A 23,472-nucleotide genomic window follows, 5' to 3' on the forward strand; every position below is an offset into this window, starting at 1 on the left:
GGAAGGATTGTAACACTGATGTATGGTTTTTTTAAGAAAAGTCTTTCAAAGGAGACAGTATTCCTTATAAAAAGAACCTTCTACCATTCCTAGTCAGTGAGGGCTCAGTAAACCTGGTTTGGAAGCACACCATTTTTATAAATAAGGAGACGGAAACTCCAGCTTGCTACAAGTCATCCAATTGGTCAGTCACTGCTCCTTCCATTCCCATAGCCAGATCTGAAAATGGATGTTTCTTTCAGATGCAGCTTTTTAAAACGTTATGTACTTCTTATGGTCAACGGCTCTTTGAGTTTTTACGCATAACGGTCTCAGCATAACATTGTATCAGCTGAAAGAATAGTTGCAATTTTTAAGTACAGGTGATAAAACAAACTGTGAAATAAAAAGGGGGATTGAGTTTAAGAGCCGTGAGATCTTATAAAACTTTGGTTAGATTGCACTTGGAATACTGTGTCCAGTTCTGGTCGTCCTATTACAGGAAAGACGTGGATGCTTTGGTGAGGGTTCAGAGGAGGGTTACCAGGATGCTGCCTGGACTGGAGGGTTTATCTTACAAAGAGACGTTGACTGAGCTCGGACTTTTTTCATTGGAAAAAAGAAGGAAGAGAGGGGACCTAATTGAGGTGTACAAGATAATGAGAGGTATAGATAGAGTTGATAGCCAGAAACGTTTTCCCAGGGCAGAAATTGCTAACACAAGGGGTCATAGTTTTAAGCTGTTTGGCGGAAAGTGTAGAGGGAATGTCAGAGGCGGGTTCTTTATGAGAGCATGGAATGCGTTGCCAGCAGCAGTTGTGGAAGTGAGGTCATTGGGGATATTTAAGAGACTGCTGGACATGCATATGGTCACAGAAATTTGCGAGTTCATACATTAGGTTTACCTCACATGAGGATCAATGGTCAGCACAACATCGTGGGCTGAAGGGCCTGTTCTGTGCTGTACTGTTCTATGTTCTAAAACAAGGAACTGCAGATGTTAGAGATTTGAAACAAATGTAAACAGAAATTGCTGGAGAAACTCAGCAGGTCTGGCAGCACCTGTGGAGAGAGAAACAAAGTTAACCTTTCGGGTCCAGTGACTCTTCATCAGAATTGAAAGGTGGCATTTCTGCTGAAGAGAAAGTTGAGAGTTGTTGGGGGGGAGGGGGCAGCGGTGGTGGTGGGGGGAGAGGTGAGCAGATTGATGGTGACGGAGCCCAGAGAGAGAGGTATGCAAGTGGTAGGCAGACAAGGGGATTTTTGAGATAGGCCAGGACATAAGAGAAGCAGACAAAGTGATAATGAGAGCTGAGGGTAGCAGAGAATGAATAGGCTGTGTTAAAAGTCATAACAGGACCGGGTGTGAAGGTGGGTAAAAAGTATGAAAAGGATGGAATCAACATTGAGTCTAGAGGCTACAGGGTCTCCAAGTGGAGCTAATGTTGCTGTATTTCCAGCTGCAGCAAGCCTGAGATGGCAATGTTGGCATGGAAACAGGGTGCTGTGTTGAAGTGGCAGGCAATGGGAAGCTGAGGGTCATTTTTATCGACAGAACGTAGGTGTTCTGCAAAGTGATCTCCCAGTCTGTATTTCGTTTGTCCAATGTAGAGGAGACCACATTGAGCAGTGAATGCAGCAGACTGGATTGTGGGAAGTGCAGGTAAAATGCTGTTTCACCTGGAAGGTGTGTCTGGGCCCTTGGATAATGAGGAGGGAGGAGGGAAATGGGCAGTAGCAGGGGAAGGTGCTGTGGGGCTGTGGGAGGGTATTGGGAGTGAAGGAAGAGTAGACCAAGATGTCTTGGTGAGAACGGTCCCTGCGAAAGGCTGTCAAGGGAAGGAAGGGGAATATGTGTCTGGTGGTGGCATCTGATTTGACATGGTGGAAGTGGTGACTGATGATCCTTTGGATATGGATGCTGGTGGGTGGGGGCAAGGGGTATCTTATTGCTGTGGTGGGAAGGGGAGGGGGGTGTGAGGGCAAACGTGTGAGAGATGGGTCGATCCTGGCTGAGGGCCCTGTCAACTACAGTGCTGGAGAATCCTTGGTTGAGGAAGAAGGTGGACATTTTGGAATGGAAACTGAGAGAGTGGAATAGGGTCTTTACAGGAGGCAGAGTGTGAAGATGTGTGGTCATGTTATTTGTGGGAGTCGGAGGGTTTGTAGTCGATATTAGTGGTCAGCCTAATCCCAGAAATGGAAACAGAGATGTTGAGGAAGGGCAGGGAGGAGTCAGAGACGGACCGGGTGAAAGTGAGGGCAGGCTAGAAATTGGAAACAAAATGATAAACCTTTCCAATTCCGGACAAGACAGGGAAGCAGCACCAATAATGTCATTGATATTGAAGAAAGAATTGTGGGTGTGGGCCAGAATAGGACCTGAACAAGAAATGTTTCCCACACTCCATAAAGAGACAGGCTGGGCCCATGCGGATACCCATGACCACCCCTCTGACCTGAGGAAAGTGAGAGGAGTTAAAATAGAAGTTGTTCAAGGTGAGGATGGGTTCAGCCAGATGGAGGAGGGTGGTGGTGGTTTAGGCCTTTGCGCCAGGAAGAAGGGGAGACCCCTGAGACCGTCCTGATGGGGCGCGGATGTGGAAAGGGTTTGTATGTCAATGGTAAAGAGGAGGTGGCTAGTGCCCACAAACTTTCCAAATTTCCAACTTTCAAAGTTTCCAGTTTGCTTTCAGCACGGCCTACCCATTCTCACCCACTCTCAGTTCTCATTATTACTTCTTCAGCTTCTCTTCTGTCCTAATCTACCATCAATAATCCCCGTGTTTATCTATCCCTTTCATTTCTCTCTCTCTTTTTGCGCTCTGTTTCTGGGCTACATCTTCACCTATCTGTTCACCTTTCCCATACGCACATGCCCCAACCTCAGCTTAGCCACTCAGAGAAAAAGTGGTATTAATGGCAATCAGTTCTGATGAAGAGTCACCAGACTCAAAATGTTAACTCTGTTTTCTCTCCACAGATACTGACTGACCTGATGAGTTTCTCCAGCAATTTCCGTCTGGCTGGGTCTGTGAAGAGAAACTGTAAACTAATGGGAGGAATTACAAACTAGTTTACTGTAGGAAATGGCATAAAACCATCTTTTTGATATCTAACATTGAACATATTTTCCATAGGAATATCGAAATAGGAGCAGGAATAGGCCATTCGGCCCTTCGAGCCTGCTGCACTGTTCAATCTGATCACAGCTGATCATCCAACTCAGTCCCCTATTCCCACTTCCTCTCCAGACTCTTTTGCCCGAAGAACTTCTTTAAAACATTCAATGTTGTGGCCTCAACCACTTTCTGTGGCCGGGCGGAGGTGGTACTGCAGATGCTGGAGATTAGAGTCAAGTTTGGAGTGGTGCTGGAAAAGCACTGCAGGTCAGGCAGCATCGGAGGAGCAGGAAAATTGACATTTCAAGCAAAAGTCCTTCATCAGGATTGTACTTTCCGTGGCAGAGAATTCCACAGCTCAACACTCTCTGAGTGAAGACACTTCTCATGGAAAGGACTTCCTGAAGAAAATAAATTAAATGAAAAACTCCAAAGAAGAGTCATACTGGACATGAAACATTAACTCTGTTTCTCTTTCCAATGTGCTGCCAGACCCGCTGAGTTTCTCCAGCAATTTATTTTTATCTGCGGAGAAAAAGTTACCTGTTCCCAAGTAAATGATTCCTGGATACCAGAGAAACCTTGATTATCCGAAGGACATGGGCGGGAAGTATTTCATTTGGTTAACCAAATTCTGGATAGTCGAATGCCGGATAACATAGTATAGCCAAGCATCAGGATCTTGCGATCTTGCTGGATAATCCGATACTCGGATAATCGAGTGCCAGATAATCGAGGTTCCTCTGTATTCCCAATCAATTTAGTCAGACATTAACAGTTTTATTGATGCAGCTTACGTGAATCATAGAAATTTCTGTCTCAGGCTGAGGCCATTAGGCCCACCTTGTATGTCCTTACTGAGAAAAAATGGTCATGCAGCCTTTGTGCAATCTGCATTCCATAAGACCATAAGACAGAGGAGGGAAGTAAGGCCATTTGGCCCATTGAGTCCACTCTGCCATTTAATTATGGCTGATGGGCATTTCAACTCCATTTACCCACACTCTCCCTGTATCCCTTAATTCCTTGCAAGATCAAGAACTTATCAATCTCTGCCCTGAAGACATCTAACTTCCCAGCCTCCACTGTGCTGCTTGGCAATGAATTCCACAGGCCCACCACTCTCTGGCTGAAGAAATGTTTCCTCATTTCTGTTCTAAATTGACCCCCTCTAATTCTAAGGCTGTGCCCATGGGTCCTAGTCTCCTCACCTAACGGAAACAAATTCCTAGCATCCACCCTTTCTAAGCGATGCATTATCTTGTAAGTTTCTATTAGATCTCCCCTCAACCTTCTAAACTCTAATGAATACAATCCCAGGATCCTCAACTGTTCATTGTAATGTAAGCCTACCATTCCAGGGATCATTCATGTGAATTAGGAGAAAGTGAGGACTGCAGATACTGGAGATCAGAGTTGAAAAATGTGGTACTGGAAAAACACGGCAGGACAGGCAGCATCCAAGGAGCAGGAGAATCGTTTAAGAAGGGCTTATGCCCGAAATGTCAATTCTCCTGCTCCTCAGATGCTGTCTGTCCTGCTGTGTTTTTCCAGCACCACATTTTTCAACTCATCCGTGTGAATCTCCACTGGACATGCTCTAGTGCCAGTGTGTCCTTCCTGAGGTGTGGGGACCAAAATTGGACACAGTATTCTAAATGGGGCCTAACTAGAGCTTTATAAAGTCTCAGAAGTACATCACTGCTTTTATATTCCAACCCTCTTGAGATAAATAACATCATTACATTTGCTTTCTTAATCAAGGACTCAACCTGCAAGTTAACCTTTAGAGAATCCTGCACTAGCACTCCCAGATCCCTTTGTACTTTGGCTTTATGAATTTTCTCACCATTTAGAAAATAGTCCATGCTTGTATTCTTTTTTCCAATGTGCAAGACCTCGCATCTGCTCACGTTGAATTTCTTCAGCCACTTCCTGGACCACTCTCCTAAATTATTTAAATCTTTCTGCAGCCTCCCCACCTCCTCAGTACTACCTGGCTGTCCACCAAACTTCATATCATCGGCGAACTTCACCAGAATGCCCCCAGTCCCTTCATCCAGATCATTAATATATAAAGGGAACAGTTGTGGCCCCAACACTGAACCCTGCGGGATCCCCACTTGTCACCGGCTGCCATTCCGAAAAAGAAGCTTTTATCCCAACTCTCTGCCTTCTGTCAGACAGTGAATCCTCAATTCAAGCCAATAGCTCATCTCAAACACCATGAGCCCTCACCTTACTCAGCAGCCTCCTGTGAGGCACCTTATCAAAGGCCTTTTGGAAGTCTGGATAGATAACATCCACTGGGTTTCCCTGGACTAACCCAAATGTTACATTTTCAAAGAATTCTAACAGGTTTGTCAGGCATGACCTCCCCTTACCAAATCCATGCCGACTTGTTCTAATCCGACCCTGAGCATCCAAGAATTTAGAAATCTCATCCTCAATGTGTTATTGAAAAGTTGCTCAGTCATTATTAAACCCTCCCACCCACAGACATCCCAGTGGAGATAGATAGAGATGGATAGGTTTTTAATCTCCCAGGGAATCGAAAGATATGAGGTGTGAAGGTGGAGTTGAAGTTCACAATCGTTCTGAATGGTGAAGCAAGGTCAATGGGCCTAATGGCCTATTCCTGCTTCTATCTCTCATTTTCGACGCTGGCAATTATAAGTGGATAGTTAATTCCCTGTAGAATAAAAAGGCTGCCTCCGATAACCATCAGCAACCAGTTACTGGTGCCCCACAGGGCTGTGCACTTTGCTCCTTACTATACTCCCTGTGCGCTCATGACTTGTGTGGTCTAATTCTGTCCTAACTCCATCTACAAGTTCACCAACAACACTTCTGTTGTATGTCGGATCTCAAGTAATGATGAGACAGAATACAGGATCGAGGTGGAATGCTTGGTACGGTGCAAAGACAACAATCTCTCCCTCAATGTCAGCAAAATGAAGGAGCTGGTCATTAACTTCAGGAAGTGGAGTGGAGGCCACTCCCCTGTTTGTATCAGTGGGGCTGAGGAGGAGACGGTCGAGAGGGTCAGGTTCCTGGGAGTGATCATCACCCACAATCTGTCCTGGTCCACCCATGTTGACGTGACGGTCAAGACAGCACAACAACATCTCTACTTCCTCAGGAGGCTAAGGAAAAGCAGCATATCCATAACACTTACCAATGTTTATAGATGCACCATAGAAAGCATCCTACCTTGATGTATCAGAGTGTGGGACGGCAACTGCTCTGCCCAGGACTGTAAGAAACTACAGACTTGTGAACACAGCCCAGTCCATCCCATAAAGCAACCTTCCATTCATTGACTCCAGCTATACTTCCTGCTGCTTCGGAAAAGCAGCGAGCATCATCAACGATCTCTCCCACCCCGGTTATACTCTCTTCCATGGGACAGTAGATAAAAAACCTTAAACACACGTACTAACAGATTCAAAAACAGCTTCTTCCCCACTATTATCAGACTTCTAAATACACCTCTCAAATTTTAAATTTAATGTTGATCTCACACTTTGCACACTTTCTCTGCAACCATAACATTGTATTCCTCACTCTGTTCTATTACCTAATGCACTTTGTATGGTGTGATCTGCCTGTATGGCATGCAAAACAAAACTTTTCACTGTATCTTGGTACATGTGACAATAATAAATCCAATCAGATCAAAATCAATTGACATCTGCAATCTGATTCTGTAAAGGGCGTTCCCTGGTTTTAGATATTTCAAAGGGGCCTTGTTTATATTATAGTTCTACCTTGAAGGTAGGGCTGCTGTAATCTCCTTCAGAAGTGGTATAACATTGCTTAGAATGAAAATGTCATGTTGCTGTTTTTACCCTGAGCCCTAGTCCTTTAATCAACATCTCATAAACAGATTAATGCTCATTGTGTGTGTTGGAGCTTGCTGTGCACAGACTCCCCCCCCTGTTCCTGTATTACAATGCTACAACATTGGCTCTAAAATGGTTCAGGTTCCTGAGGTGAGGGAAAGTGATGCATATTGTCTCTCTCTTGCTGCTTCACCTTTGAAACTGAACCTTAAATGAAAGCATGAAACCGTTCTAACTTTAAATCCCCACTTGTGCTCAGTGCTTCTCTGACTCCGAATTACTACTGAGTTGCCACTTCCTCCTCTTTCCCATCTCTTGTTCATCACCATGGTGATGCTGAAATCTCTCTCCAAACCATTTCAGTTCTCCCTGCCTTCAAAATCCTCTCTCTTCAACCTTAAACTTTACTCTCAATCAAAATTCATAAATTTTACTCCCAATTCCAAAATACTTAAACTTTACTCCATCAAAATTCTCTTCAGTTATTGTGAAAATTTCCTGCTGGTCGGCTGACCCCACCCTGAGACTCCCACCCTATGCCCCCACCCCATGGCCTCGAGCTGAGTATAGTGACTGACTTAGTATAGTGACTAATAATAAAATTATTATTATTGCTCTCTGGGTTCCATTTAACCTGACTTTAGTTTTGATTTGTCACACACAGACCCACTCCCATAACACCCACCCACCCACACACACACACACCTGTCAATCTGGACATTGCTTATTCCCCCCCTCAAGGGAAAAACAAATTCCAGAAAACTAAATTAAATCACTAAAATGATCATCTAATTGTTTTATCCCTGAATCGTTCTCATTCAACATCACACAACATGATTTGGTATTCCCCTGACACGTGTAATTCTAATCATCCGCTTGCTTCCAACAGGGTCGGAAAAAACACAAATTATCATGCATTTGTGGTTTCTTTTGCACGTTTATCAGGCTGGAATGGAAGCACTCAATCCGACTCTGACCTCGGTGACAACAGTTTGAATTTCAAAGGCTGAAGCAATTCCATTTCCCCATTTTCCAGAGTAAGGCACAGCTGCAACATCCGGTTGTGATAGCGTTGCATGTTGCTTCATTTTCCAGGATATTGTTGCAAAATTCAGCTGAAAAACCCAAAGATCTGGTTTGAAAATGTACCATTTGATGACGTTATCATAATATGGAAAAAAAATGTGCAAGACTTACGGGAACAGGCCTAGTGTCCAAACGCTCACAGAGCCGGTTCAGAAATGATAGCTGAATGGCTCCCTACTACACCGGAATCATTCTGTGATCATGAACCTGTTTCAAATGCTCTTGCATTTCACCAGCTTTCCCACAGCTACACCCTCGGTACCAGTTGTGCCAGCCCACTTTCATCTCATTTTAATCTTCACTCTGCCTCATTGCAGGAGGAGACAGCCCAAAGGGGGGATAGCCAGCAGCTGGTCCCCAGAGAAAGGGAGTTTAAAACTGGAGGGCATAGGTTTAAGGTGAGAGGGGAGGGATACAAAAGGGTCCAGGGGGCAATTTGTTTCACACAGAGGTGTGTGAATGTTTGGAACGAGCTGCCAGAGGTAGTGGTGGAGCTGAGTGATCTAAAACATTGGGACAGGTAGATGAATGGGATGTGGACCAAATGTAAGCAAATGGGACTAGATTAATTGTGAGAACTGGGTGGCATGGACAAGTTGTGCCCAGGCCATGTTTCCACACTGTAAACCGCTATGACTATGACTCTAATCAGGCAGACAAGGCCAACCAACATCCACCTCCTCACCCCACTCAGAAAGAGAGGCTCCACACCTTCCCTGCTGGGCCTCCCGAGACCCCCATTTCCCAGCTACCGAGCACGATTCACTCTCTCATTACCTCCTCAACATCACTCAATTCCATCTCTTTTCATCTGCACTCGTAGAAACGTAGGAGCAGGTGTAGGTCATTCAGCCCCTCTCGCCTGCTCTGCCATTCATATGATTGTGGAGCTCAATACCCTAATCCCATTGTCCCCACATATCCTAACCCTGTATGTCCCAAGGCCAATCCACCCTAACCTGCACATCTTTGAAATGTGGGAGCACCCAGAGGTGGACCATGCAGACACAGGGAGAATGTCTGTGTGGAGTTTGCCCAGTCACCCAAGGCTGGAATCAAACCCAGGTCCCTGGCGCCATGAGGCAGCAGTGCTGACCACTGAGTCACTGTGCCGCCCCCACTGCACCCATGAAACTTTGTCATGATGGAATGAAGGAGCATTGGATGTTGTGAAGGTTTCCATCAGGTTGTAACCTTAACTTTTATTAAACAACAAGAAGAGTGAAGGAAGAACAATGCAGTAAATGGCCCTTGCTAATGGAATTACACAGGGATTGCTGACCTCTGCAGCATCAAAATATTCACAGACTGTCAATGATAAACTGACACATCTCACATCCAGAGAAAGTGGTTGCCAGAGCAGTCCTTCCTGGGTTACTTTGCATGATATCACTGTGCTGTATGAATGTGAAGGTGATAATCCTTCTGAAGAATGCCCTCAATTTCCTCCCCAGTGCTGTACTGAAGCTCATCCTCATCATTCATCAGATATTGGGGCGACACGGTGGCACACTGTCTGTGTGGAGTTTGCACATCCTCCCCGTGTCTGCGTGGGTTTCCTCCGGGTGCTCCGGTTTCCTCCCACAGTCCAAAGTTGTGCAGGTCAGGTGAATTGGCCATGATAAATTGCCTATAGTGCGAGGTGCACTAGTCAGAAGGGGAATGGATCTGGGTGGGTTATTCTTCGGAGGGTGGTGTGGACTTGTTGGGCCAAATGGCCAGTTTCCACACTGTAGGCAATCTAAACTAAAATCTAATCTACCCTCATTGTGTTCACTTGAATCCAGAGCAAAGCATGCAAGGATGAAGTGATACCCTTGGTCTGAAATGGATTGCCATATCCCCTCCCAGAGCTGGCCTGCATTGGGAACTGATACACAGGAGACATTGTCTCCCTCCCAGCAGTCTCGGGAAGAAAGCGTTGCATTGCGGATATGATTGGCATCATGACATGGTGTTCTGACTGCTCCCTCCGTACACAGTACACAGCCATGACCCCCCTCTCTCATCTGCTCAGCATTCCATGGAAAATAAGAGACAGTGGAGAACCTACTTTATCACTACATCATGAGGGCAGCTTTGCCTGAGCATGTGGATGCTCCACACCTACTGCTGGCCCTGCTCTTCCGGACACATGGATGTTCCTTGTCCATTCTTCTGGAAGTTCTCACTCTAATGAGCACAAAGACGACCACAGCATCAATAGCCACATCCAATAAGGGAAGTTCCCATGATCGTCCATGGGCAATATCAGAATCAAAGCAGCTCCTTAGTAATGGGATCATCCCAATGCCTACAGCCACACTCACATTGGAACAGCATCCTCCAAACAGTGGGACATGGAGCCCCCTGACGAACAGGGCATTGGGATGGCCCTAAGCGAGTATGTTTACACCATTGACCTGACTGCGATGCACACCACACCAAACATTTGGCAAAGTACAGCAGCAGGTTGTAAATGGGGTCAGGGGAACGAGGACATCTTCCCCCAGCTCAAATCCTTATATTACCCGAAATAAGCAGCAGTGCACATCAGGTAGTGGCGCAGACATTTATTTTCCACTGTGTTCCTGTACCTTGTGAGGTTCAAAGTCATCTGAGTGTTTGTGAATTGTGGAACTTAGATGCAAGTTTCCAGCTTTCTGATGTTTCCACTGCTTCGTGTCCGCTATTGAATCATATCATAGAATGCCTACAGTGTATAAGCAGGCCATTCGGCCTATCAAGTCCACACTGACCCTCTGAAGAGCATCCCACCCAGACTCACCTCCTTACCCTATCCCTGTAACCCTGCATTTCCCATGGCTAAACCCAACTAGGCTGCACATCCCTGGACACTATGGTCAGCCTAGCGTGGCCAATCCACATTGTCTTCATGTCTTTGAGCTGAATTTGAAATGGTTGATGAGATTGTCAGGCTTTCTGATCAGATCTCTAATTGATCCCTGACCCTGAATAATCTCTAACCAGATCCCTGACTGATCTCTGACTCTGACTGATCTCTGACCAGATCCCTAACCAATCTCTGACTCTGACCGATCTTTGACCAGATCCCTAACTCATAGAGTCATAGAGTCATAGAGATGTACAGCATGGAAACAGACCCTTCGGTCCAACCCGGCCATGCTGACCAATTCAGCATGGATGGGTTCCCAACCCAATCTAGTCCCACCTGCCAACACCCGGCCCATATCCCTCCAAACCCTTCCTATTCATATACCCATCCAAATGCCTCTTAAATGTTGCAATTGTACCAACCTACACCACATCCTCTGGCAGCTCATTCCAAACACATACCACCATCTGTGTGAAAACGTTGCCCCTTAGGTCTATTTTATATCTTTCCCCTCTCACCCGAAACCTATGCCCTCTAGGTCTGGACTTCCCGAACCCAGGGAAAAGACTTTGTCTATTTACCCTATCCATGCTCCTCATAATTTTGTAAACCTCTATAAGGTCACCCCTCAGCCTCCGATGCTCCAGGAAAAACAGCCCCAGCCTGTTCAGCCTCTCCCTCTAGCTCAAATCCTCCAACCCTGTCAACATCCTTGTAAATCTTTACTGAACCTTTTCAAGTTTCACAACATCTTTCCAATAGGAAGGAGAACAGAATTGCATGCAATATTCCAACAGTGGCCTAACCAATGTCCTGTACAGCCTCAACATGACCTCCCAACTCCTGTACTCAATACTCTGACCAATAAAGGAAAGCATACCAAACGCCTTCTTCACTATCCTATCTACCTGCGACTCCACTTTCAAGGAGCTATGAACCTGCACTCCAAGGTGTCTTTGTTCCGCAACACTCCCTTGGACCTTACCATTAAGTGTATAAGTCCTGCTAAGATTTGCTTTCACAAAATGCAGCACCTCGCATTTATCTGAATTAAACTCCATCTGCCACTTCTCAGCCCCTTGGCCCATCTGGTCAAGATCCTGTTGTAATCTGAGGTAACCCTCTTTGCTGTCCACTACACCTCCAATGTTGGTGTCATCTGCAAACTTACTAACTGTATCTCTTATGCTCGCATCCAAATCATTTATGTAAATTACAAAAAGTAGAGGACCCAGCACCGATCCTTGTGGCACTCCACTGGTCACAGGCCTCCAGTCTGAAAAACTACCCTCTTCCACCACCCTCTGTGTTCTACCTTTGAGCCAGTTCTGTATCCAAATGGCTAGTTCTCCCTGTATTCCATGAGACCTAACCATGGTGAACCTTGTCGAACGCCTTACTGAAGTCCATATAGATCACATCTACTGCTCTGCCCTCATCAATATTCTTTGTTACTTCTTCAAAAAACTCAATCAAGTTTGTGAGACAGGCCTTCCCATGCAGAAAGCCATGTTGACTATTCCGAATCAGTCCTTGCCTTTCCAAATACATGTACATCCTGTCCCTCAGGATTCCCTCCAACAACTTGCCCACCACCAAGGTCAGGCTCACCGGTCTATAATTCCCTGGTTTGTCTTTACCGCCCTTCTTAAACAGTGGCATCATGTTTGCCAACCTCCAATCTTCTGGCACCTCACCTGTGACTATCGATGATACAAATATCTCAGCAAGAGGCCCAGCAATCACTTCTCTAGCTTCCCACAGAGTTCTAGGGTACACCTGATCAGGTCCTGGGGATTTATCCACTTCTAACTATTTCAAGACATCCAGCACTTCCTCCTCTGTAAACTGGACATTTTGCAAGATGTCACCATCTATTTCCCTACAGTCTCTATCTTCCATATCCTTTTCCACAGTAAATACTGATGCAAAATATTCATTTAGTATCTCCCCCATTTTCTGTGGCTCCACACAAAGGCCGCCTTGCTGATCTTTGGGGGGCCCTATACTCTCCCTAATTACCCTTTTGTCCTTAATATATTTGTAAAAACCCTTTGGATTCTCCTTAATATTCCAACAATTCTATATGCCAATGCTATCTCATGTCCCCTTTTTGCCCTCCTGATTTCCCTCTTAAGTATACTCCTACTTCCTTTGTACTCTTCTGAGGATTCACTCGATCTATCCTGTCTATACCTGACATATGCTTCCTTTTTTTTAACCAAACCCTCAATTTCTTTAGTTATCCAGCATTCCCTATACCTACCAGCCCTACCTTTCATCCTGATCTCTGATCCTGACTGATCTCCGACTAGATCCCTAATTGATCTCTTATCCTGACTGATCTCCGACCAGATCCCTGACCGACTTCTGACTTTGACTGATCTCTGACCAAATCCTGATTGATTTCCCACATACAGAACATAGAACATTACAGCGCATTACAGGCCCTTTGGCCCTAAATGTTGTGCCGACCTATGAAACCAATCTGAACCCATCCATCCTACGCTATTCTATTATTAGCCATATGTTTATCTAATGACCATTTAAATGCCCTTAAAGTTGGCAAGTCTCCATCTGGCTGTGCAGGACTGCCTGTGGTCTAGCACCCAGACTGGGAAGACCCTGAAATGCCCAGGCAGCTGACCATTTTCATTATTTGTTCATGGGCTGTGGTTGTCGCAGGCTGGGCCCAGCATTTAATGCCCGTCCCTAGTTGCCCCTTGAGAAGGTGGGGGTGAGCTGCCTTCTTGAACTGCTGCAGTCCACGTGCTGTGGGTTGACCCCCAATGCCATTAGGGAGGATTCAGTGACACTGAAAATCCTGCTGTTGGCGTGGCCCATGGGGGAAGGAGAATTGTTATTTGACACAGTAGTTTCCACAGTCAGAATGTGGCCTTCGTACCCATGGCAACCAGATAAGATAATGAAGTGCCTCAGAGGAATCTTTGTGGGAAAAAGGACACTTGTTGTTTAGCAAAGTGTAGAAGGGCAAGTCTGACCCCACCGTAATCAAAGCCTTTTTAAGTAATAAACGTGGGTACACTGAAATTACAATCACAGCTAACAAACTAATGCAATGGAATTTAGACAAGTTGCTGTGAAGAGTAGAGAGAAACCCCTCACCCATTAGCAGGGGGGGATTGAAGGATGAATGATATAAACACCAAGGACCGAATGAATGACGTATAACCAAGAGTATAAACAGATAATCCTGTGAAAGAGCACAGATAACATTGGAAGGAGGCAATCGCATAACGTTACTTTGTCATTATGACTTCAGAAAAATAATCGCAGCTTCCCAAAGTAACAAGCAACACCCACCCAGTATGATGCAGCTGGCAAATGTCGAGGGAGGGGGCACACATTGATGTTAATGTTGCATGTAACCATTGTCACAAGGAGTGTATAAATATTCTGTATTTTATTGGGAGAGAGGGAGTGTCTCAAAGTCTATCTCCTGTCTTCCATGCTCCGTGGCAAGGAGAACAATGAACGCGGGAATAAGACTCCTCCTTAAAATTCCTCTGCAACAATTTGGAAGTCAGAATGGTGAGTGGCTTGGAGGGGAATGTGGAAGGATAGTGTTCCCACCGTCTGATGGGATGATGTATCTGATGCCCTTGTCCTACTAGATGGTGGTAGTGATGTTGGAGGCACCGTTAGAGGATCCTTGGTTCCCAAGCTTCTGGACTGAAATTGGACAATACCCTTAATTGTTTGCATCTACACTAACTGACAATAATTATTCTTGACTTGTCTGAGGAATAATCTCCTTCAAGACACAACCATTCGCTTGAAGAATATGCAGTGTGCGGGTCACCTGAGCTGCTGGTCCAGGCAGCAGAAGTGAGATTGGTGTAGCACACTGCTGGGCAGAAACACAACAACCCCATGGACAGATCATTGCTGGCATCAGTCAAACATGAGACTCATCATATCGTCACGGCACATCTTGAACTCCTTAGCACACAGCTCAGCACTATAAAGCAGCACTTACAAGTTCATTATGAGTGCTTTGATTGTAATGCTGTTGTGACAAGCTGCCTTTGGGTTCGTGATGAAGGGCTTTTGCCCGAAACGTTGATTTCGCTGCTCGTTGGATGCTGCCTGAACTGCTGTGCTCTTCCAGCACCACTAATCCAGTATCTGTGTTAGAAGGCAAGATAAGACTGTGAGCCTTTCAGTTATGAACGAGGCAGCAATGCACAAAAGGGTAAGACAAGGCTGAGGTGCTGCAAGAATTCAAGAAGGTGCAAGGTGTGAGCACTAAGAGAGCAACCTAAGAACCCTGGGGGTGCACCTTGGTCTAATAGTTGTCATGGGAGACTGTCCTGCATGCAACACAGCCTCACAACAGCATTATAATCATAATGAACTTCTCAGTGCTGCTTTGTAGTGCTGAGCTGAGTTTGAGATGTGCAATGACTTGGTGCTTGACTGATGCCAACCTCCGTAGGTGAAGGATGTAGGTAGTCACTGCTCAAGGAGTGTGCCTAATGTGTGTGGGGGGTGGGGGTGGGGGTGGGGGGAGGAATCTGCTGACAACAGGGAGACCAGGAAGAGTCAACAGGTACCTGCCCCGACATCCATGCTAGGAATTAGCACGATCTCATTTATCCTCTGTGCCTTGGAAAATAACAAAGTGATCTTGAGGCAAGATTACTTCATAACGAGATGTTAATGCCTGCAAATAGGCCTTACCTTGCTCATTAGCAAGATTCCTACTAACTGTTAAAACATTTTATGCAAAATTGGAGGCTTTCCTCTCAACATGAGAATCTAAGTTTTCTGTTCTCGCCATATTGGCTGAAATGACTCATCATTGACTTCTTTAGGGTTTGGGAAAATTCCCCAAGGCTGTTTGCTCCTTATCCTCTAAGTAAGACTCTTCAAATCCTTATGCTCTATAATGGTCCTTTATTTCTATCTATACACAGCAGGTTCTCACAGACAGCTCTCTAGTACAGTGTCACAGACCTCCCTCTTCATATGCTCATTCAAGACAGGTGTCATCACTCTTACTGATATCAGAGTCATGTGATTGGTTGTATCATTATGAATTACATGAATCCCATTAGACAACAATAAAGAATGATGGAAGTGAAGATCCTAGAAAGAATATGACAGAATTTGTCAGCGGACTAGACTCTAATTGCCAGTTTTCATAAAGATTATAATCTGCATGCACAAGTAGAATGTTTCCTCTTGTGGGGGAATCTGGAACTAGAAGTCACTGTTTGAAAATAAGGGGATGCTCATTTAAAACAGAGATGAGGAAACTTTTATTTTCTGTCAGAGGGCTGAGAGTCTTTGGAATTCCCTTCCTCAAAAGACAGTAGATGCAGAATCGTTAAATAGTTTGAAGGCAGAAGTAGGTGGATTTTTGATAACCAAGGGGATGGAAGATTATCAGGAGATATACAGGAACGTAGAGTTCAAGTTAAAATCAGATCAGCCATGAACTTGTTGAATGGGAGAGCAGTTTCGATGGGCCAAATGGCCTACTCTTGTTCTTTGCTGACAAAGATCATTCTTGACTTGTCTAAGGACTGCTCCCCTTCAAGACATGACCATTCAATTGAAAAACATACAGTGTGCTTGTCACCTAAGCTGCTGGACAATATGTTCAAAAGAAAGAAACACAAGCATTTTCGATTGACATTATACAACTTAAGTGTACAAGAGATAAGTGAAGTACATACACTAACATGTATCAAATCGTATGGAGACTTCTGAGAGGACATTGTATAAACTTTCCCCTGTGTTGTCACTTGATCAGTAGAAGTGAGCCAGTTTGGTTTTCATCTTGGGTTGGTCTATACTATATAACCATCAGTATTCTGACACATTGATATTGACAAGTGGATTTTAAAATTTATTGAGAATATTTTTGGAGTCTTGTTTTCACTTGATTTCCATGGGATGTATTTTACAAAGTTCAGCAATGTATTCTTTTCACAGAAGAGTAGACAGTATTGTGCAAGTTAAGCAAAAAAACTTATCTGTCAAGGTTAAACAGGAGAGGTCATTGTTCACTTGAAAATTCCTGTTCACTGGGAGAACATGAAGTATATCCATAGCAACTATGTGTCAGGTGTGGTTGAGCCAACGCACACTTACCTCTGACTGTGTGGCATCAAGTTCTATTGCAGGCTGTGACTGCAACAATCCAGGAGGTTGCCCCAGAGCAGTCCTGAGGGAGTCTTGTACTTATTACGGTGCTATTTTTCAGGTGAGACCTTAAACTAAAGCCTTCCCTTCCCTTTCATGAGAACCTAAGAACTGGGAGTAGGAGTAGACCACCCGGCCCATCGAGCCTGCTCTGCCATTCAATACGTTCATTGGCGGATCTTTTCATGGAACCATTAATTCCTTTACTGTTCAAAAATCTGTCTTTGCCTTAAAAACATTCCACGAGGTAGCCTCAACTGCTTCATTGGGCGGGGACTTCCACGGATTCACAACCCTTTGGGTGAAGAAGTTCCTCCTGAACTCAGTCCGAAACCTGCTCCCCCTTATTTTGAGGCTATGCCCCTAGTTCTAGTCTCACCCCCCAGTGGAAACAACCTTCCTGCTTCTCTCTTATCTATTTACTTAAAAATTTTATATGGTTCTATAAGATCCCCCCTCATTCTTCTACATTCCAATGACTATAATCCCAGTCTCCTCAGTCTCTCCTCATAAGCCAACCCCCTCAACTTCAGAAACAACTGAGTGAACCTCCTCTGCATCCCCTCCAGTGCCAGTACATCCTTTCTCAAGTAAGGAGACCAAAACTGTACACAGTACAGGTCATTTTGCTATAACTTGCATCACGTTACTGCGGATTTGCTGTAACACGACTGACGAATTGGGGACACTGTTTCTAAAGTGTGAACTAAGTCTGTATTGGTTGTAATGCAATTCTGGCCCCATTAGTTTAAGTGGTACTGCTATTACATGATTGTCTTATAACACAGGATTGCCTGAGAATGGATTTACCGCATTATAGCAGAACTGACTGTACTCTGGGTGTGGCCTCACCAGCACCCTATACAGCTGCAACATAATCTCCCTGTTTTTAAACTCCATCCCTCTAGAAATGAAGGACAAAATTCCTTCATTTGCCTTCTTAATTACCGGCTGCACCTGCTAGCCAACTCCTTGTGCTGTTCCTAAATGGATGAAAAATATCCTGTGTTCATAAGTAGGGAATAAGTTCTCCTCAGTGCCCTGGCAAATCTTTGATCTTCAGGTCGATATCACAAAACGGCATCGGTGGTGATGAAAGTTGACTTCAGTGTTTCCTACATTGCAACCCTGGCTACACTTCAACTCCACCGCCTGGCTGAGAAATCTTTTGGGATGTCCAGTGGTTGTAGAAGGTAATTTGGAATAATACTTCTCAAATTGTTGCAGCCTTCTGAAATAAAATAGTAGAGCATTCTCCTATCTAATAGGGAGGTGATGGACTAGTGGTATTATTGCTAGACTGTGAATCTAGAGAGTGAGATGACATTCTGGGCACCTGGGTTCAAATCCTGTCATGGCATATGATGAAATTTGAATTAATCTTAACAAATCGAGAATTAAATATGTAATGATGACCATGTGTCAATTGTCTGATTCACTCATGTCCTTTAGGGAAAGAAACAGCCATCCCTACCTGATCTGAGACAAAAAAAACTGCAGATGCTGGAATCTAAAGTAAACAAGCAAGAGGCTGGGGGAACACAGCAAGGCAGGCAGCATCAGGAGGGAGAGGAACACAGCAAGGCAGGCAGCATCAGGAGGGAGGGGAAACACAACAAGGCAGGCAGCATTAGGAGGGAGAGGAACACAGTAAGGAGGGCAGCATCAGGAGGGAGGGGAACACAGCAACGCAGGCAGCATCAGGAGGGAGAGGAACACAGCAAGGCAGGCAGCGTCAGGAGGGAGAGGGACACAGCAAGGCAGGCAGCATCAGGAGGGAGAGGAACACAACAAGGCAGGCAGCATTAGGAGGGAGAGGAACACAGTAAGGCAGGCAGCGTCAGGAGAGAGAGGGACTCAGCAAGGCAGGCAGCATCAGGAGGGAGAGGGAACACAGCAAGGCAGGCAGCATCAGGAGGGAGAGGGACACAGCAAGGCAGGCAGCGTCAGGAAGCTGGAGGGACACAGGAAGGCAGGTAGCATCAGGAGGGAGAGGGACACAGCAAGGCAGGCAGCATCAGGAGGGAGAGGAAAACAGCAAGGCAGGCAGCATCAGGAGGCTGGGGGAACACAGCAAGGCAGGCAGCATCAGGAGGGAGAGGGATACAGCAAGGCAGGCAGTATCAGGAAGCTGGAGGGACACAGCAAGGCAGGCAGCATCAGGAGGGAGAGGGATACAGCAAGGCAGGCAGCATCAGGAGGGAGAGGGAACACAGCAAGGCAGGCAGCATCAGGAGGGAGAGGGATACAGCAAGGCAGGCAGTATCAGGAAGCTGGAGGGACACAGCAAGGCAGGCAGCATCAGGAGGGAGAGGGATACAGCAAGGCAGGCAGCATCAGGAGGGAGAGGGAACACAGCAAGGCAGGCAGCATCAGGAGGGAGAGGGACACAGCAAGGCAGGCAGCATCAGGAGGGAGAGGGAACACAGCAAGGCAGGCAGCATCAAGAGGGAGAGGGAACACAGCAAGGCAGGCAGCATCAGGAGAGAGAGGGATACAGCAAGGCAGGCAGCATCAGGAGGGAGAGGGAACACAGCAAGGCAGGCAGCATCAGGAGGGAGAGGGAACACAGCAAGGCAGGCAGCATCAGGAGGGAGAGGGAACACAGCAAGGCAGGCAGCATCAGGAGGGAGAGGGACACAGTAAGCCAGGCAGCATCAGGAGGGAGAGGGAACACAGCAAGGCAGGCAGCATTAGGAGGGAGAGGAACACAGCAAGGCAGGCAGCATCAGGAGAGAGAGGGATACAGCAAGGCAGGCAGCATCAGGAGGGAGAGGGAACACAGCAAGGCAGGCAGCATCAGGAGGGAGGGAGACACAGCAAGGCAGGCAGTATCAGGAGGGAGAGGGACACAGCAAGGCAGGCAGCATCAGGAGGGAGAGGGAACACAGCAAGGCAGGCAGCATCAGGAGGGAGAGGGAACACAGCAAGGCAGGCAGCATCAGGAGAGAGAGGGATACAGCAAGGCAGGCAGCATCAGGAGGGAGAGGGACACAGTAAGCCAGGCAGCATCAGGAGGTGGAGAAACCAACATTTTGGAAAGTCGAAATGTCGACTTTCGAGTGTTACACCCGAAATTTTGACTTCTCCACCTCCTGATACTGCCTGCCTTGCTGTGTTCCCGTCCCTCCTGATCCTGCCTGCCTTGCTGTGTCCCTCTCCCTCCTGATCCTGCCTGCTTTACTGTATCCCTCCACCTCCTGATACTGCCTGGCTTACTGAGCTCTTCCAGCCTTCATCCTTACCTGGCCTGGCACACATGTGAGTCCAGACCCACTGCAATGTGGTTGATTCTTAACTGGGCAATAAATACTGGCCTAGCCAGTGAGACCCTTATCCTGTAAATGAATTTTTAAAAATCTGTAGATGTTGGTTTCAGTTGGTTTGCTGTGTACTACAAGTCCGTATTATGAAAAGGTTGTTTTCCAGTGAACTGGATTGCCCTTCTGAGTGGAAACAACTGCTCTAGTCATAGTTTTCAACATGATCCCCATTCCCTGGCAACACATGCAACCTCTAGCAAACTGTGAACTTTGATCAGGCAAGTGGCCCAGTCTGTGAGGATTACTGTGATGGGTTTGGTCTAATTAGTTCAATAGGAAACTCTGAATCAGTTTTTCCAGCAAAATGACTTTCCCCGCACAGAACATGGAAAGGGTAATTGACATGTTACCGATTGTGGCAATGCCAACATCTGGTAAATAGTGCAAACGTTTCTGGCCAGAAAATTTCACTGTGTTATGCTGAGAGGTGATAAAAAATAATGACCTGATTTTAACTTTCTATAAGTGGGCTATGTTTTGAATGAAGTATATTCTTCATTTCACTGTACAGTGTAAAGCATTTGTAAATGACCTGTATATATATCAAACAGGATTAATTCTGTTAATAATTAAAATTATTTTTCCGTGGGTTCTTAATTGACATTTAAAATATGAGCTTTTCCTGAGTTCAATTGGGTGTGCTCTCTCTCCCAACTAGTGAGCTCTTCCCATTTATTATTTATATAAATCTGCTTTATTCTCAGTTACTGGAAATATATAAGAATGGCTCAGTACTGAATTAATGGGAGTGTTAACTTGTTTGTTCACAACCTTTAAACCAAGAAACTTTCACTTCTGCAGATATCCTCTGATGGAGTGTTATCACAACTCAGTTCATAATATATTTTTAACTGTTATGAAGTACAAAAATCTAAGATAAACAAGGCTTCATTTGCAATGAACCAGAAGGTCATGTGGTATTGTATTTGTCAGCTGTACTGGGTACTTTTCATTCAATATTAAGGCAGGGTTATTCCTAGAGGTACAATTATTTGCAGAATCAGTCATGTTGTCTGCCTTGATTCAGCCAAAGTTTGCAAAGAGTTAAACTGACAGAACAGTTCAATGAGACACTGTATTTCCATGCAGAATAATGAGATTAAAAAATGAATATTGACAGCGAGAGAGAAGCGAGACAATGAAACCAACAAATTTCACGACTCTCCACCTCTGCCTTAAAACTATTTAAAGAGTTCTCCTCCACTGTCTCCTGAAGCTGACAACTCTCAGAGAAATAATTTGGAGAAGCCAGTATTGGACTGGGGTGTACAAAGTTAAAAATCACACAACACCAGGTTTTAGTCCAACAGGTTTAATTGTGCTTCCAATTAAACCTGTTGGACTATAACCTGGTGTTGTGTGATTTTTAACTCAGAGAAATAAACTTTCTCCTTGTCTGTCCTCAAAGGGGTGACCCCTAATTTAAAACCATGGCCCATAGTTCTGGGCCAACCACATCCTTCTCACATTCACCTTGTCAAGACCATTGAGGATCTTACACATCAATAAAATCGCCCCTCACTTTAATAAGCTCCAGGAGAGATAAGCCCAGTCTATGCCCCCATCCCCGTATTTTCTCTATCGGCAATCCAGTCATTCCAGATCTCATTCTTGTAAACCTCCACTGAACCATCTACAATAGATTTAAATCCTTCTTTTGATAAATATTTGAGATGTGGTCTCCCCAATGCCCTGTACACCTGAAGCGTGACATCCTTACATTTACAAAAACTGAAAGAACTGCGGATACTGTAAATCAGAAACAAAAACAGAAATTGCTGGAAAAGCTCAGTGGGTCTGGTAGCATCTGTGGATGATGTGGAGGAGCCAGTGTTGGACTAGGGTGGTCAAAGTTAAAAATCACACAACACCAGGTTATAATTCACCCTGTTTATTTGGACTCTGCTCCTCCATCAGATAACAGTATCTGTGTTAACATTTTGGGTCAAGTGACCTTTTCCTCAGAACTGATTTCAAACAAACCTGTTGAACCATAACCTGGTTGTGTGACTTCTGACTTTGAATTGTGACACTAAAGAGTTGGATGCAAGAATTTCATAGAATTAGAATTATGCAAAATGCAAAGGGGAACTATTTTTACGAAAAGAGTTTGACAGTCTTTCTTTGGGAGGGTGACGAAGGAAGTAGTAATTTGATCTTAACTAAATCTTTCATTGCATCTGGAATCGTTATGATGTGTCATTTTTACCATCAACACTAAAGTGAATTTTCACCTCTCCACCCAAGTGATAATCTACTGGGGGTCAGTTTGTTTAGGTGGCTGGATAGCAGGTTTGTGATGCAGTATGGATGCAGCTCACCAGCCGAAGTTACCACGAAGGATTCCTTCTCATCCTCTCCCCTTGCCTAAGGCATGGTGACCCTCAAGTTAAACCACCACCATTCATCTCTGTCTCTCTCTCGCTCTCACACTGCCTCTTTATCTCTGTCTGTCTCTCTCACTGCCTCTTTATCTCTGTCTCTCCCTGTCTCTCCATAATAAGAGAGTAGCCCCATGCTCTGGTAGGATTATGTCAACCTCACCATTTTTTTTTAGTTTAGTGGAATAGGTGGCCTGTTCATTGCCTTGGAATAAAAACCAGGTGAGTCTATAATGAGTGTGTCCTTAGCTCTACTGGCTTTACCAAATCATGTGAAAATGCACTCAATTGTGCTGTCAGTTATGGTTAATAAAGCCACACTTGGCATTAAGCTACAAACAATGAGATTGGGAGTTGGGGCACTACATTTGGTCAGGTGAAAGTGAGGACTGCAGATGCTGGAGATCAGAGTCAAGATTAGAGTGGTGCTGGAAAAGCACAGCAGGTCAGGCCAGCATCGAAGGAGCAGGAAATGAAGGGCTTTTGTCCGAAACATCGATTTTCCTGCTCCTCGGATGCTTCCTGACCTGCTGTGCTTTTCCTGCACTGCTCTAATCTTGGCACTACATTTCATCTCCAATTACTCCAGCTAAGGTCAAAGAAGATTGACTGAAATTGTGTGGGGGCTTGGTGGGATTAAATCCAGAATACAGCACACAGTTTTAGTCTCCTTTCCCAAGCAATGATAAACAAGATGATCAGAGGATTAGATAGGGTAGACAGAGT

General features: G+C 45.2%; 1 protein-coding gene and 1 long non-coding RNA gene across 3 annotated transcripts in view; one reads left to right on the top strand and one right to left on the bottom strand.

Moving 5' to 3' along the window:
* Positions 1–23,472, bottom strand: part of fam107b (family with sequence similarity 107 member B) — a 143,882-nt gene that overhangs the window by 116,956 nt on the left and 3,454 nt on the right. The window lies entirely within an intron of this gene.
* LOC140467029 (uncharacterized) overlaps positions 1–23,472 on the top strand; it is a 79,497-nt gene that overhangs the window by 2,640 nt on the left and 53,385 nt on the right. The window contains exon 1 of one of the 2 annotated variants that reach the window (XR_011955329.1): positions 16,968–17,103. The exons of the other annotated variant lie outside the window; for it this stretch is intronic. This is a non-coding gene — a long non-coding RNA (uncharacterized lncRNA). Of the gene's footprint in view, positions 1–16,967; positions 17,104–23,472 lie in introns of those variants that run through there. 2 annotated transcript variants of the gene reach the window in all.

Source organism: Chiloscyllium punctatum, chromosome 44 (genome assembly GCF_047496795.1).
Source record: "Chiloscyllium punctatum isolate Juve2018m chromosome 44, sChiPun1.3, whole genome shotgun sequence".
In the NCBI taxonomy this organism is placed as follows: domain Eukaryota; kingdom Metazoa; phylum Chordata; class Chondrichthyes; order Orectolobiformes; family Hemiscylliidae; genus Chiloscyllium; species Chiloscyllium punctatum.